This window comes from Microtus oregoni, unplaced genomic scaffold (genome assembly GCF_018167655.1).
Source record: "Microtus oregoni isolate MIOR12 unplaced genomic scaffold, Mior012 000016F_ref0000370, whole genome shotgun sequence".
Taxonomy (NCBI): domain Eukaryota; kingdom Metazoa; phylum Chordata; class Mammalia; order Rodentia; family Cricetidae; genus Microtus; species Microtus oregoni.
The window spans coordinates 35,964,186-35,980,871 of NW_024543075.1; positions in this window are offsets into that span (position 1 = coordinate 35,964,186).

Consider the following 16,686-nt stretch of genomic DNA (forward strand, 5'->3'; position numbering starts at 1 on the left):
TTGTAAGTGTAGATTTCCTCTATAGGGCGTTTTAAAATGTGTATGAAATAAGAAAATACATTAAAAGGAATTCTTAAAAAGTATAGACATCTCGGATCATATTGCCTCACAAGGTTTCATGTCACTTTTCAGGTCACGGTTACATGAAAACATAGCTGCCTGCAGAAGTTGATCACAGGAGCGTTAATCCTTGTGTGTGTATGGAGTATGTCATGTGTGGGTGTGAATACCACATACATGGACATCAGAGGAGTCTACCTCTCTGCCATATTCTCTTGAGATGAGGTCTTTTACTGGACCTGAAACTTGAAGTTTTGACTAGACTTGGCTGACCACCGAGCTCCAGGAATTCACCCATCTTCATCCCCCAACACTGGAGTTAAAGTCGCGCATGGCCATTTATGGCTTTTATTAATCTGTGGTGCTAGGGAGTCAAACTCCGGTCCCCAGACTTTCACAGCGCGCGCTCTTAGCCGCTGAATTGTCTCCCTTAGTCCTGTGTTATTCCTTCTGTAGTCTGCCTTTCTTTAATTCCATGACGTTTTCCTATCATTGCCCAATAACGAGGATTTGTTCATCTTATTTCTCATGGTGTCGGGAGCTGACCCCGGTGCTTTGAGCATTCTAGGTAAGCACTGAGCTTCTACCTCTGCTCTTCGGGCTGGTTTTCAGCAGCTGAAGAGGAGTTTGCCTTCAGCCTGCACTAAGCCATTTGCTTGTGTATTTTGTTTTTGTGTTTTGGTTCTTACTGTTTTTTGCTAGAGACAAAGCTGCACTGAACATTCTGTATGATGGACTTTTCCTTTTGATCAATAACTTGTCTAGAATAAAATCTCAGGAGAGATATTACTGAGTTATAGGGTACCCTATATGAACATTTTGGGATTTATCTTATGTTGCTGTTTTTTCAGATGGGCTATACCAATGTGCACCAGCAGTAGGTATGGTTTCTAATTCCATTTCAACTTCTTGGTCAGAGCTTTGGTCTGCCCTTTAAGTAGTTTTAGATATATAGTATTTAGTGGGAAACCTGTAGGCTAACAGGTGTTTTCTAAAGCACAAAGCAAAAACCAAACAAAAACCGATTTGAGGATTACGGATTGATTACTAGTTGCCCCTCTTTCCCGTGTGGGACCGTGCTTGTTTTTAAATCTTATTGTCCCGCCTGACAAATACCTCCCACAAGCCTGTCGGGAGCCAGGCTGGGGAAACCCTGCGTTCAAGTCCACAGCAGTAAACTGTGAAGAGGATGTTCATATCATAGTACAAACAAGAGAGGCTAGCTAGTTAGGTTTTAATTTAATTTCACAGGGTTCAGTGAACACAGAAGCGTGGGTTCATTTCCCTGCTCTGCTTCCACTAGCTGAATTCTATTGAAGAAAGAGCACGGTCTGCTTGAAAGTGTTTTTCTTAGCTTTGAATAAAAGCATAACTATTTTTCATGCAGCCATTCATTTGACAAGAATTGGTTGCGTGTGTATTATGTACTGACCCTCTCCATAGATCCCCGGTGCTTACGGGAAGCTAGAACAGTGAGCAAAGATGACAAAGTCTTGCTCTAGGGCTACGACTGCAGGATTGTATCCAGGACAAAAACAAAAAAAAAAAAACATGTGCTCTGCAGTCTGGCAGAGTGTGTATCCTCACTGTTTCTCACTCAGTTTACAACTGATGTACACACTGTGTTGTGATGATAATTTACCTAAGCAAACAGTTATAGCACGATCTTTTTCCTGGGTTAGCATGTGCATGGGTGTCATCCTTGGTCATTTCATCTGTAGTCAGAAATCAGAAAGGTGAGTCTGATTCTCGGGTTACATTCTCTTTTATTCAGCTCAGGACCCCAGCCCGTGGCATGGTTGGACCCATGTTTAGGAATTCTTCTCTGCTCAGCCAACCTTTTCTGAAAACACCCTCAACACAGAGATATGTTTCCATGGTGATTTTATATCTCATCAAGTGGACGATGAAACTTAACCACAACGGTTCCACACCTTGCCCTCTTGGTCCTCAATACATCATTTCAAATTTCATTTTCATCTCCTAATGCAACATTTCCTCCATATCTAAATATTCCCATAGTTTTTAACAGTCCCAACATCATTCAGAAATCCAAAGAACAAAGTCTCTGATAAAACTCAGGACAAATCCTTAAACACACGAGCCTTGATAAAATACATTATAAATATAAGATACATTCTATAATTCGAATGTACATGAGTTAGACTAGATTCTTCCATCCCAAAAGGGAGAAATGGAACATACCAAGAAAAGGTCAGACCAAAGCTGAAGTCCAGCAGTACAAATTCCTCATTCTGCAGCTCCATGTTCAGTATGTAGAGCTTCTACTGGAATCATCTTGATTCCAGAGGACTTGGGTAGTTTTGTCCCTCAGGCTCCCTACTTGTAGCAAGCACATAGACTTCTCCACTTTGTGCCTACAACTTTCCTTGGCAAACTTCCAGGGTTCTGGAATCACCAATTCTGGATTTCCATTGCAAATTTGGCTTCACCTTCATAGCTTCATGCAGTGATCTTTCAGGGCCTCCTTGCAGGAGCTTTGATCCTGCCACACATTGCTTGCTCTCTGTCCTTCAGTAACCCTGGCACAAAGCTCCACAGTGTCCTACTTTGGCAACCTTTATGACTACACAACCAGTACCACATGGACAGAATTGCCAGGTTCTGCTGCCAAATTAAGTCACCTTGAACCACAGTTGCATGGTGTCTCTGTGTGCTGATCCTGGGAAAAGTCTTCCCTGGACAGCTGTGTTGAACAAGAAACCCCTTCTGCATCCTTCTCAGTTCAGGTTCCCTTCAAATGAATTTGCGTTTTCACAAGAGGGAACCTTTCATGTGTGGAGTCTTGTCTTTAGGGCACATTGCTGTTAGAGCACAGTTTCTCTTTAATGGTGCTAAACTTATCAACAATTGTGGTTGCTTCCTACGCCGACTACTTTAGAACTTTTACAATGCTCTCCCACCACCACCATGTTCTTTATATCCTGCACACTTCCTTTGTCTCTGTCTGCCTGTCTGTCTCTCTCTCTATTTAGAGAATGTGGTTTTAAAAAAAACAGCAGCTGGGGATGGTGGCATACATATTTACTTTTTTATTTGTTTGTTTTTCAAGACAGGGTTTCTCTGTAGCTTTGAATCCTGTCCTGGAACTCCCTCTGTAGACCAGGTTGGCCTCGAACTCACCTGCCTCTGCCTCCCAAGTGCTGGGATTAAAGGAGTGTGTCACCTGCCTGGCTGGCATGTACCTATGTGTGGCACAACCCAACCATCTGAAGGCAGAGGCAGGCAGTCTCTGAGTTGGAGGGTTTTTGATTTACATAGTGCGTGCTAGGCCAGCAAGGGTTATGAAGTGAGGCACTGTCTAAAAAAAGAAAGTCTGTCTCCCTCCCCTGTTGTCTGAGGTTTCTGTCCTGCCTGGTTCCTGCAGTCCTTAAGTCCCAAAGAAATCATACAGAGGTCTACATTAATTATAAACTGATTGGCCTAGTAGTTCAGGCTTCTTATTAACTCTTATAACTTACATTAGCCCATTATTCTTGTCTATGTTAGCCACGTGGCTCGGCGAGGCAATCACAGCTTGCTTGCTCTGTGACTGGGTCATGACTGCAGACTGTAGAATTCTCTTCCCAGAATTCTCCTGTTCTCATTGCCCTGCCTCTACTTCCTGCCTGGCTACTGGCCAATCAGAATTTTATTAAACAAATACAAGAAACAAATGTTTACATACACCATTGTCCCACAGCACTCCCCACTCCCTAAAATGTTCGAGAACTGTTGATCTGATGTAATCAGTTCATCCATGTACTTAAACTTACTCGGAGACCCATTCACATCTACTAGAGCTGCTCGGGTTGCTTTTTGGAAACTACTGCCCTGACAGAGCCTGTAGAATTGGAAGTGACAGTCTGTCCTTTTGGGAGCACAGAGGTTCTTGTGTGCTTGATAGCATGAGGGAACCAGGAATGTGAGACACTTGGGGTTGACTTTTCAGGGGAAAGAAGTGGAATCTCTTTTCCACCCAGAAGGCCGAGAATGGAAGTGTCTAGTATTCTAGGTGACCAGGACCACACAGATCCTCCTCCCCTAGGCCCTGAAGATAACACTTGTAGCCTTTCTTCAGAATCCATCTTCATAGAAGTGACACATACTCGAGAAGTGTTTTGGTGTAATCATGCCTGCTTGTGCACAGGGGATTGGGTTACACCAGGAAACTTCTCCCAAATTGTACCACACTTAATTATGCCTAAAATAGACTGCCTGGAATCAGACTAACCAGTACCAGCTACCGAGTTATCCTGAGCCGGATTTCCTTGCCTCACGTGGATCGCTACTCTGTCAGCCCTGGTGTTTGCAGTGACCCCAACAGCACCCATCTCTTTGCATGTGGTACCTTCCTGGACCCAGGAGGCCTGGTCTCCCCAGTCTCATCACCCTTCTTCCTTAGTGGATGTGGTTCTTGGAAATCCAGACTTGCATAATTGTAGACCCCCAGCCAAACTGAATGAAATAGTTATTAAAATACAAACATAAAAGTAGATACAAGCTCATTTTGGTCATAACTCTTCTGTGATTATAGAACCAAATAGTGTTCAAACATGATAAAACCTACAAAACCCAAACAGCCAGATTAGCAATATTAATTTCATATCCAGATGAAGTCTTTGTTAAGCTAAATTTATCACTGTGATTTAAACGTGCTACTCACTTGTGTGGCTAAGTTTGGTAAACACACAATAATATGATGTCCTACAGTGTCATCTAAACTCCATTTAGCAAGAATGCACGCTTGGCATGTCTGTACCACTCCTCGTTAATCTCAGATAACTAACACTGGTGTGAGCTAGATCTTAAGTTCAATACTGCCCCTAAAATCCTAGGTTGGACCTTCGCTATACCTTTAAAAATACCACTGTTAGAGTGAAATAGTAATTAAACAAATGGCGCAGTGGTGGAGGTCACTGGCTGCTCCTCCAGAGGGCCTGGGTTCATTTCCCGGCACCCACATGGTAGCTCATAACCCTTTGTAACTTCAGTCCCAGGGGATTTGACATCATCATCTGGTTTCTTTGGGTACCAGGCATACACCTGGTGCACAGACATACATGCAGACAAAACAAACACTTATACACATAGAATGAAAATTCAAAAACATTAAAAGAAAAGAACAGAGCTGGAGAGATGGCTCTTACAGAAGACCTGGGGTTTGGTTCCCAGCACCCACATCAGGCAGCGCTTAGCTCTTTTAACTAACTCCAACTTCGGGGAACCTGTTGTCCTCTTCTGGCCTTTGCAGGCAACTGCACGTATGTGTACCTACAAATACACACAGACACATATGCCCAACTTGAAAATAAAATATTGAAAAGATTATTCAAATTCATGAAAAAGCCTTCATAAGGACTTCAGCCTGAGAGCATTCCAGCAGTTCAGAGTACGGTGTGTGGAATCAGGCCGACTTGTGTTTGAATTTGAGCTCTATCACTGTCTGGTGCATTATCCTGCTTCTGAGAGCCTCATTTTCCGCAGCTGACACCTTCTGATTTAGTTCGTAAACATGTCATAGTCTCGATTTCCAAGGGTAGTTGTGAGGATTGATCTAAGCATGTAAACTTGACACCTAATGGATTTTTCAGCCCCTTTCCCAGATGTAAACTTGGATCACCCTTGCCCAGCACTAGAGAGGCCAGACAGTTCGGGGCACTTTTGAAGCCCATCAAAACACCACTGAGGTTTATTTTCACAGTGGAACGCTGGATGCTGTGGGCTCAAGTGCAGGCCTGAGGCTGAGGGTCATGGATCTCTGCGGCTTTCTCTTCTATCTGTCCAGGAACTTCTCCCATCTCAAAGAATAAACCCCTCTGCTTTGTGCTTCCCTTGCAGGGAGTGGAACTTGCCCGCTGTACACGCTGCTTCACCCCTGAGGATGTCAGTGGAAAAGCTGAAGCCACGGACACAGGCGCAGACACGGGCGCTGGCCTGGAGTCACTCGGCTCTACAGATGTATTCTTGGAGGCTGCGGCACCGACTTGCTCTCTCTGTCGACGGGACCTTCGCAATGAGGGCTCTCGGCTTCTACCATGCCAACATTTGCTCTGTAGGGACTGTTCCCGGGGCTTCATGCGGGAGCTAGGCCACGTTACCAGGGCTTATGGGACAGTCCCGGACGGTACGTACAAGAGCACCGGGTCTTGCCTCAGTCTCTGGGTCAGGCGCCCTCCTGTTTCATGAGAATCAAGCTTCAGATGAAGAGAGAGTCAGAGTGTAAATGCCCAAGAGATACTCATTGCTGAGAGCATCTCGAGGGATTTCAAGAGACAAAGCAAACCTTCGGGGTTTCCTTGAGTTGTTGGCAGATGATTTTGTTTCAGGGTTTGCCTGCTTTCATTCAAAGATGGAGAGAATGGGCCCTAGTGTATGTAGACTTCGTGGCAGGGAGAGAAAGGCTGGCCTCCTGATGCTGGTCAGGGACAGATTGTGAATGGAACCACGCTGAACTATCCACTGCTGAAGCCAGTGCCTTCCTCCTGAATGTCAGGTTTCCTAGGAAACAATCGCACTGAGAACTGTGAAGTCCTCAGGGACCAGAAGCAGGTCCTTCCTTTCCATGTTCCTGGCAGGGAACGTGTGAGACACAGCCAGTGTGGTGTGAAAATGTACAGGGAGTACGGAGAGAAAGGAGTGGTACCTTGGGCACCGTCCTTCGTTTTTACTCTTTAGTTTTCCGCAGTAGATCCACAATGATTTGTAGCACAAAATAATTTTCTTTGAGGTATCTTGACGAAAGGTGAACTTTAAATGTGGAGTTTGAGTATTTGAACTCATGGCAAGAAGCCTAGTCTTTTTTAGCCTGCTGTGAGTCTGGAGTACAGAGAAGATAGGGTTTATTTTTAATTTTCCTTTTTTGAGTCAGGGTCTCATGCTGCTTGGATTATACTTGGGATTACAGCTATGCCTCAGCAAGTCAGGTGTGGCCACTCATCTTCCATAAGTCAAATGAATATGAAAAGGAGAAACAAGAGATTCATTCAACGTTGCCACATTGGGAAGAGGTATAAAGAGATCCAGTCACTTCTAATTCCATCTTCAGGGTTCACACGCAATACAAGGGATACACTTAACTAAGAAGTCTGCCAGACATGCAGCTTGCAGTACTGTAGGCTGTGCTGGAACTTAATATGGAGGCCTGGAACTTAGTCTCAAATTCGTGACAGCCTCCAACCTCCCATACGCTGGGGTTATAAGTCTGAGCTACCACACCTGACTGTGTCCTTTTATTTTTTAAAACTAACATATGAGTTTTGAAATTAAGCTTTGTTCATTAAATGTTAAAAACATTATGTTGGGAATTGTAGTACATGCCGTTAATCCCAACACTGGGAGGCAGAGGCAGATCTCTGTGAATTTGAAGCTAGCGTGGTCTACATATGGAGTTCCAGGACAGCCAGAGTTACATGGTGAGATCCTGTCTCAAAAGCAAACCACCGTGCATGCGTGTGTGCGTGCGTGTGTGTGTGTGTGTGTGCGCGCGCAGGCTCACACACATGATGAATTTGTGTGGTGGTGAGAGATTGACATTAGTATATCCTCTTTTGCTTTCATCTTAGTTCTTGAGACAGGGTCTTCTCTCAGCGGACCTGGAGCTATTGATTAGCTAGGGTGGCTGGGCAGCAAGTCCCAGAGTCCTCCGGTCTCTGCTCCTAAAGCATTGGTTACAGGTGTGTGCTGCCATGCTCAGCTTTTCATGTGGGCGCTGGTGTGCCTCTTTAGTGCCTGGTAAAGTTATGTACACATGCCAAAGAATTGTTTAAAAAGGTTTTTTTTATATAAATTATTATCAGTAAGTGTTTGATTTATATACACTTCCTTTCCCCATATCCCTGGGGTTACATAAAAATTTCTCAGACAAAAGGGAAGAATTTAAGAGATTCTCACTTAAACAACCTGGAACAACAGTACATTTGTAAAGACAGTGTCTGGAAAGTGTGCTGCTGTGTATAGGACACTCCTCACAAGGCCAGGTGCTCCTGAGTGTGCACCTGTGGTAGCGAAAGCCACAGGGACAGAAGATAGAAGGGTGGCTCCCAGGAGCATGGGGGCCACAGGAAGCTGCGGTTAACGGATGTGTGGAGCAGTCTTGTCCGCTTGTTAACTAGGTCTTTCTGCTGTCATCGAATGGCCGGAGTTGAGTATGTAGCCTGGGAACCAGTCTCTCGCCAGGTATGGGATTTACAAATGTTTTCTTTCATGCTGGAGATTGCTCTTTCATCATGCTGGTGTGCCAGTTTTTGATTATGGTGAAGTCTGTCTTGTTGCTTATGCATTTAGTTTTATTTCTAAGAAATCATTATCATATCCTAAGTCATAAAGCTTTTTATTTTTCTTCTAAGAATTTGATAGTTTTATTTCTCGGGTCTCTGATTTAATTTAAGGATTTCAGTGTGAACTGTCTATGTCTCGATGACTTTTTAAAACTGAAATTAGAATAATGCCAGGAACAATTGTGCACACCTTTAATCCCAGCACTTGGAGTCAGAAGTAAGGGATCTCTGTGAGTTCAAACAATGGTGCACACCTTTAATCCCAGCACTTGGAGTCAGAAGTAAGGGATCTCTGTGAGTTCAAACAATGGTGCACACCTTTAATCCTAGCACTTGGAGACAGAAGTAAGGGATCTCTGTGAGTTCAAGGACAGCCTGGTTTACAAAGTGATTTCCAGGCCAGTCATAGTTACATAGTAAGAGCCTGTCTTTAAAAAATATTACAAAATTTCTGGGCGATGGTGGCGCAGGCCTTTAATCCCAGCACTCGGGAGGCAGAGGCAGGCAGATCTCTGTGAGTTCGAGACCAGCCTGGTCTACAGAGCTAGTTCCAGAACAGGCTCCAAAGCCACAGAGAAACCCTGTCTCGAAAAACAAAAAAAAATTATAAAATTAGAACATTAATATTAGAATCACAGCATTGTTTTCCAAATTATTCTTTTTTTTTTTTTTTGGAATTAAAGGCGTGCACCATCACTGCCCAGCTTATAAATTTTTTAAATTCTGGATTTAATTTCTTTTCCTTTTTTAAAAAAATATTTCTTTTTTTATTTATTCATAGGAATACAGTAAAAAATATTTCTATTTTATGTGCATTGGTGTTTTGTCTGCATACATATCTGTGTGAGGGTATTGGCCCACCACCACTGGAGTTACAGACAGTTGTGAGCTGCCTTATGGGTGCTGACAATTGAACCTGTGATGGAGGAAGGTCATTGGCTAATAAAGGAACTGCCTTGGCCCATTTTATTGGTTAGAAGATAGGTGGGAGGAGTAAACAGAACAGAATGCTGGGAGGAAGAGGAAGTGAGCTCAGACTCGACAGCTCTCCTCTCGGGAGCAGATGCCTCAGGGAGACGCCATGCTCCCAGCTCCCAGGCAGATGCATGTTATGAAGCTCCAACCCAGGATGGACATAGGCTAGAATCTTCCCGGTAAGACCGGTTCTCACAGATTATTAGAGATGGGTTGATCGGGATGTGAGAATTAGCCTGTAAGTGCTAGAGCTAAAGGGCCAAGCAGTATTTAAATGAATACAGTTTGTGTGTTGTTATTTCGGGCATAAGCTAGCCGTGGGGGCGGCTGGGGTGCTGGGGACGCAGCCCCGCCGCCCTTATTACTACAGATTGGCGCCCCACGTGATGGACTAAACCCACTTAAAAAACCTGAGAAGGCTTAAAAATAAGGGAAAGAGAGTTTAACACAGATTTTTGCTGTTTGTTGGTGGCGTGCTGTAGAGAGATTTCCTGATTCGGCAACAGTAGCAGAAAAAAACGCTGTGTCATTTTATAGCGCGACTTCCTGGGGCTGTGCCGCCATTGCGATCTTGGCTCCTGCAGGAGACAGAGCTTTTGAATAGAGCATTTGGAGTAAAGTGCTACGATTTGTTTGATGGCAACTAGACTCGCTGTGTTCTCGGGTCTGCTCTGCTTGTTAGAGGCAAGCATGCGCTTTCATCTAAGAGAGGCTTCCTGACTCAGCTTTAGCTGCAAAGCCTGCAGCTCATTAAGAGGTCCTGCCATGAAACACTTAAACGGTGTTGATGAAAAGCTGAACGCATGCTTTTCGATTTTCAGCCATAGCAGGAAAAAAGCTGCGCCGTTTAAAAATGCCGGCTTTCTGGGCTGTCCTGCCAGGACAAACTCTGACTCTTTTACGCGGGCGGTTTGTGTGGTTTGCAAGCACAGGCTGCTGAAGCTCGCTTGCTGGCTACAGCCAGTACCTCAGCCATGAGGCTGGAAAGCTAAGGAATGGGCTGGATCCAGCCGGCAAAGCCACGCCTTTAATCCTACTGATATTGCTTGGTAAATTAAAGACTCATGTGGTCAGAAAAAGAGAGATATACAGTAAAGAGAGATTCAAAGACAAAGAAAATTTCTAAATGGTTTGAAGTGTGTTAAAAATATATGCAGACTAAAATTTAAAGTTCTTAAAGTAACAAAAAAAAAGGAAGAGAGTTTTTGTGTGTGGTACACACCTTTAATCCCAACACTTGGTAGGCAGAGGGAGATAGACCTCTGTGACTTCAAGGTGTGGTAGCACACGCCTTTAATCCCAATGCCTGGGAGGCAGAGACAGGTGGATCTCTGAGAGTTCAAAGACAGCCTGGTCTACAGAGTTACTTCAGGTCAAAGATACAGAGAACCTGTCTCAAAAAGCAAAAAGTTAAAAGTAAAAATAAACGAAATAGAGGTTAAAACAAAGCTGTACAAAGATGGAAAATACACAGAGAATCTTGATACTGTATGCTATTATGCTCTCTTTGAATTATTTGAATGCTGAGGAAGGAGCAACAGCTGCTAAAAGATATTTATTTATAAATACTGCTGAACTAATCCAACATAGATATTTTGAATTTGGATCTAAGGATATGATACTTTGGAAAGGAGTTTCTTATTTTGTTTTCACAGAGGATGAGACGCTGTTCATTTCTTCTATTCCGATTTGGTATGATGGACCACGTCCTCCTGAATGGTTCCTGTGCACGCCTTCAAAAAATTGCTTCGCTCAACTGCCAACTGAGATGAAACTAGCACACAGGTTATACCATGAAAGACCTAATTAACGACGCCCCCATTCAGCAGGAAGCAGTTTGGAGAAAAAAAACTGCGCCCATATTCCCAAAAAATGTTTATAAATGTTCTTTTACATTTTAAGGGGGATATGATATAGGTATGAATAATTTGCATTAGTATAGATTTTGCTTTATTGATAGAGATTTAAGGTCAATTTTGTTATATGTATAAGTGTTTCTGATTTTGATTAAGGTATTGTGATTGTGTAGTTCATTTAAATATGTACTGTATAATTAAGAAATATAGGTTGTTAATGGATAATCATCGATAATAGTAAAGCTTGTAGTCATGTTAATTAGATTTTCTAGATATATAGAGATATATTTTAGATAGACATTCTTCATGTCTTTCAAAGATTACAGAATAGGACATTTAATGTTTTAATAACTGAGGACTTTTCATGACAATGAGACACTCTGCTCTTGGCAGCACCAATGTATTTCAAGAGGAAGATGGGCATCGAAGAGGCTCGTTATGGAGTTTGATAGCCATTTGGGCAAGAAATTGCTCTTGCCTGGACTATTGCATAAACTGGACACAGAGAACCCACAGAGAGAGGACTACTGAACTTGCCTAAGGTGAGATGATCTTTCGGGGTTCCTGATTCATGAAAGAGTCTGCGAGACATTCTGCAGGACACAACAGATAGTGACTGAACTGACTTTGAATTTTCCTGCTTTATGGAAATGTCTGCTGGATAGCATGGGCCTGAAGGCTGAAGATGGATGCCCCAACGGTACAGAGGAACTTTGGGTGACTGTCCAGGCAGCAAGATGTCTCTGTCATTTCTAGAGTTTTAAAAGTTGCTTTTTTCTTGTTTGCTTAGGTAGTATTGTATCTTTCTGGAGTCTTTGATGGAGTTAAGAATAGTTAGTTATAGTTATAGTTTTCCTTAGTTATGATAAAGATTATTGTAACTTTTACTTGATAACTGTTTTGTTATTTGTAATTTTGCTATGTTAAAGTTAAAGCCTTTTTTTTTTTTGTTTAAACAGAAAAAGGGGAAATGATGGAGGAAGGTCATTGGCTAATAACGGAACTGCCTTGGCCCATTTTATTGGTTAGAAGATAGGTGGGAGGAGTAAACAGAACAGAACGCTAGGAGGAAGAGGAAGTGAGCTCAGACTCGACAGCTCTCCTCTCGGGAGCAGATGCCTCAGGGAGACGCCATGCTCCTAGCTCCCAGGAAGATGCATGTTATGAAGCTCCAACCCAGGATGGACATAGGCTAGAATCTTCCCGGTAAGACCGGTTCTCACAGATTATTAGAGATGGGTTGATCGGGATGTGAGAATTAGCCTGTAAGTGCTAGAGCTAAAGGGCCAAGCAGTATTTAAATGAATACAGTTTGTGTGTTGTTATTTCGGGCATAAGCTAGCCGTGGGGGCGGCTGGGGTGCTGGGGACGCAGCCCCGCCGCCCATATTACTACAAACCTGTGTCCTCTGGAAAAGCAACCAGTGCTCTTGACCTCTGAGCCATTTCTCCAGCCCTAATTTTTATAGTTTTAAGTTTTAAAATTTAATTACATCCATTGTACGATTAATAAAAACCTGATGGGGGCTGGAGAGATGGCTCAGAGGTTAAGAGCATTGCCTGCTCTTCCAAAGGTCCTGAGTTCAATTCCCAGCAACCACATGGTGGCTCACAACCATCTGTAATGAGATCTGGTGCCCTCTTCTGGCCTTCAGGCATACACTCAGAAAGAATATTGTATACATAATAAATAAATGAATATTAAAAAAATTAAAAAAACCTGATGGGTTCAACCTGAAGGCCAAAAAAGCAAAACAGCCAGCCACTGGCTCTTACCTCTACCTCAGTCCAAAATGGTGATCCTGCCTCCAGGAATCTCAGAATGAGACTGTATGTGAGAACTGTCCCCTCACGCTTTGTCCAGCCTCTCTAGGGCTGGATTAAAGGTGTGCACCACTACCACCCAGTTTCTATGGCAAACTACAGTGGCTACTGGGGTTAAATGTGTGAGTCACCACTGCCTGGTCTGTCGGGCTGATCAGCGCAGCTGTTTTACTCTCTGATCTTCAGGCAAGCTTTATTTATTAGAATACAAATGAGATATCACTACATACATCATTTTCCCTATTTCTCCCCTCCAGCACCGCCTGTGTACTCTGCTTGCTTCCTCTCAAATTCATGGCCTCTTTTTCTTTAATTACTGTTCTATCTATCTATCTATCTATCTATCTATCTATCTATCCATCCATCTACCTACCTACCCACATTTCTATTCTAAATACATAAATACAACCTGATTGGTCCATATAATGTTACTTGCATGTATATATTTTCAGAGCTGACCGTCTGGTATCGGGAGCTCTTCCCTGGAGGAAGACTATTTCTCCTGTTCTTAGCATTCCTTGGTTGTCCGTAGTTCTTGTCTAGGGTTGGGGCTTTGTGATCTTTCCCCTTTCATCTTAGCATGTCTGTTGGTGCTGTCTTTGTTCGGGTCCTGTTTAGGCATGGCTGTTGGTGAGACTTCATGGTGTAGTTTCTCTGAAACCCTTGGTCTCTTGCCATCTTCCACCCTCTTTTCTGCTGTGATCCCTGGCCCTAGGTGCAGGAGTGGGCTGTAGGTGTATCTCCTGGGACTGGGCGTACACAGTACTTGTTCTCTGCATTGGATGGGTGACTTTCTCTCTGATGGTTTCCATCTGTTGCTGAGAGGCATTTTTTGGATGAGGGGTTCTCTGTGCTTGAAGGTTTTTTTTCCTATAGGAAAAACCCATAGGAATGTTACAAAGATTAAATGAGAATATATACATAGAACTTCTGTTATGCCTAGTATATAGAAAAAGACTAAGAAATGCTGAAAAATGCTGTTATCTAGGAGTCTAAAACTGAAATGGAGGGAAAAGACCTATAGATAAAAGGACACTTGATTTGGAAACATAAAAGCAATTTGTATGTATGCAGTATCATATTATTGTTAAAATAATTAAAAATTGCGTCTATGTGTATGTGTGTGCCTGAGTATATTAATGTATTCCTCATGTGTGCAGGAGCCTGCAGAGGTCAGAAGAGAGGATCAGATGTCCTGGAACTGGAAGTATAAGTAGTTGTGAGCCATCCAATGAGGGTGCTGGGAACTGAACCTGGGTCTTCTGTAAGAGGCATCAGTGTTTTTAATCCTGGAGTCATCTCTCCAGCCTGCATCTTACAGTCTCGTGTTTCCGTTTGTGGGATGAAGTAGATTTTCTCATTAGTACTCTGGGTTACTGACTGTGAGTTCGCCGTGTTTGTTGGTTTGTTTGCTCATCTCCACAGTTACACACGGACTGCTGTGTACCAGACCCTATGGCATTTACAGGACAGAGATGAAATACAGAAAGGCCTGAGACTTCAAAGAGCTGTTATTCTAATTGAAAATGGATCAGTAAACAGATTGCTTAATGTTCAAGCCAGGGAGCAGGAAATTGGGAGGCTCTCTGTGTGCTTGGGACTGTTGGCCCCTCTCTGGCAATTCCTGTAAGAAATACTGTTTTTGAACCTGAATCCGTGGGCATAGTTTGAGAAATCGTGCTTCAGGGTCTGGTTCTTTGGAAGGAGCTGATAGTGCTGCTGTTTTATTCACAGACATTCTAGGAGGCTAATCTCCCTCTGCTGGCTTTGTTTTTAAGATGTTGGGACAGCTGGAGGGACGGGAGGGAGATGAGCAGAGGCTGTGAAATAAACAGGTTCCCAGTGTCACTGTCTCCAGCCAGAGAGTGTCATGTTGTACAGGGACAAATCCACTTTCATGAGCATTTCTCCCAGTTGCTGAGCAGAGCAAGAAGTGGCCTTGTCTAATGAAAGAAGGTCTTTGCCTGGATGCGGGGTTCTGTCCAGCTGGTGTATTATTCTGATTGGTGGCAGTGAGATCCTTCCTCGGGCCCTGTAGCAGGAGGGCATATTCTCATCTAGTGGATTGTGCTTTCTGATTCTGCCACTCCACAGCCCAGCAAAACGTGCTATAGGCCCAGACTTAAATAAGCACCCATAAACTGAGTGAGCTGCTTGAACCCCCAGACTTTCCATGGACCCCCAAACCTCCCATGCCCCCCCCCAGACCTCCATGGCCCTGGAGACCTCCAGACCTCCCATGGCCCCCCAGACTTCCCATGGCCCCCCAGACTTCCCATGGCCCCCCAGACCTCCCATGGCCCCCCAGACCAGTCATGGCCCCCTAGACCTCCCATGACCCCCCCAGACCTCTCATGGCCCACCCAGACCTCCCATGGACCCCCCAGACCTCCCATGGCCCCCCAGACCTCCCATAGACCTCCTCAGACTGCCCATGGACCCCCCCAGACCTCCCATGGACCCCCAGACCTCCCATAGACCTCCTCAGACTGCCCATGGACCCCCCAGACCTCCCATGCCCCCCCAGACCTCCCATGGCCTCAACCTGTAAAAGGGCTTTCTCTTCATTCTTGACGCTACTCCCTTCTGCAGGTACAAATTATCAGACACCCTGATTGTGCATACTCTACTGGGCTCTTGTGCCTATGTTATCTGTTCTAAATTTAACATTTTGCAAGGTAAAGAAACTGCAGACTACCGATTATATATTTTTCTCTATTGAGACAGATTGAGGGACAGCTGAGGCTGTCCTTGAACTACATAGCTAAGGATGGCCTTGAACCTCTGATGTGCCTGTTTTTACCTTCTTGAGTGTTGGGAATGGAGAGGTGTGCCATCATTCCTGCTAGACAAGGTATTTAAAGGCTCTTAATGGAGACCAGGACAAAGGCAGGAGTGTGATGTGTGTAAAATAGCTCGGCCGTTCAGTGGGGTGACTGATGGCTGTAGACTCTGGAGAAAGACTGGATTCTGGGAAGGTATCTACTCAGACAGTGAGAACACTGCCTGGGGGTCAAAGAGAGATCTTTATCTATGCATGCTTCAGCTTGGTGGTTGTGCCAAATACCCACAGACCACTCTGCCTCTTCCTTTCAGCGCATGCTCAGTGAGGTACACAAGACACCTAAAAGACTGATAGTGTGAGGTGATATGCTCAGCCAGAGGCTGACAGAGTATCCCGAGCATGTCTGAGGTGGGCTGAGCAAAGCCCATTATGATGGTCAGTAGGCTAAGAGAACAGGACGTATTTTCCGCTTATGATATGTTCCATTTACAGCGAGTTATTGGTCTGTAACGGGAAGAACATCCATGCTTTCTTTCAAGTCTTTCACTGGAAATAGTCCAGGGTCAAACTGCACCTGGAAAGCTATCTACTGAGTACTAAAATGATACTTTGAGTAAAATTAACGGCTCTGCAGAAATATCGCCACAACTGACATTTACCAAGTGTCGACTCTGGGTTCAAGATTCTGAAGGTTCTGTTTGGTTTAGTTTCCTCTCTAGGTCAGGGAGGATAATTAACTGGCTGTTTCCTCTCCCGTGTGAGTTAAACTCCCGTGTGAGTTAAAAGAACGTTACTTTTTCTCTTCAAAGAAACTAAGTAACTAAGTAACTTGTGACTGAGAGACTCTGTTTTTTACACCCAACTTTTAGAATCCGCCTGTCTAGAATCTTCCTTTCCTGGTTTTCAGA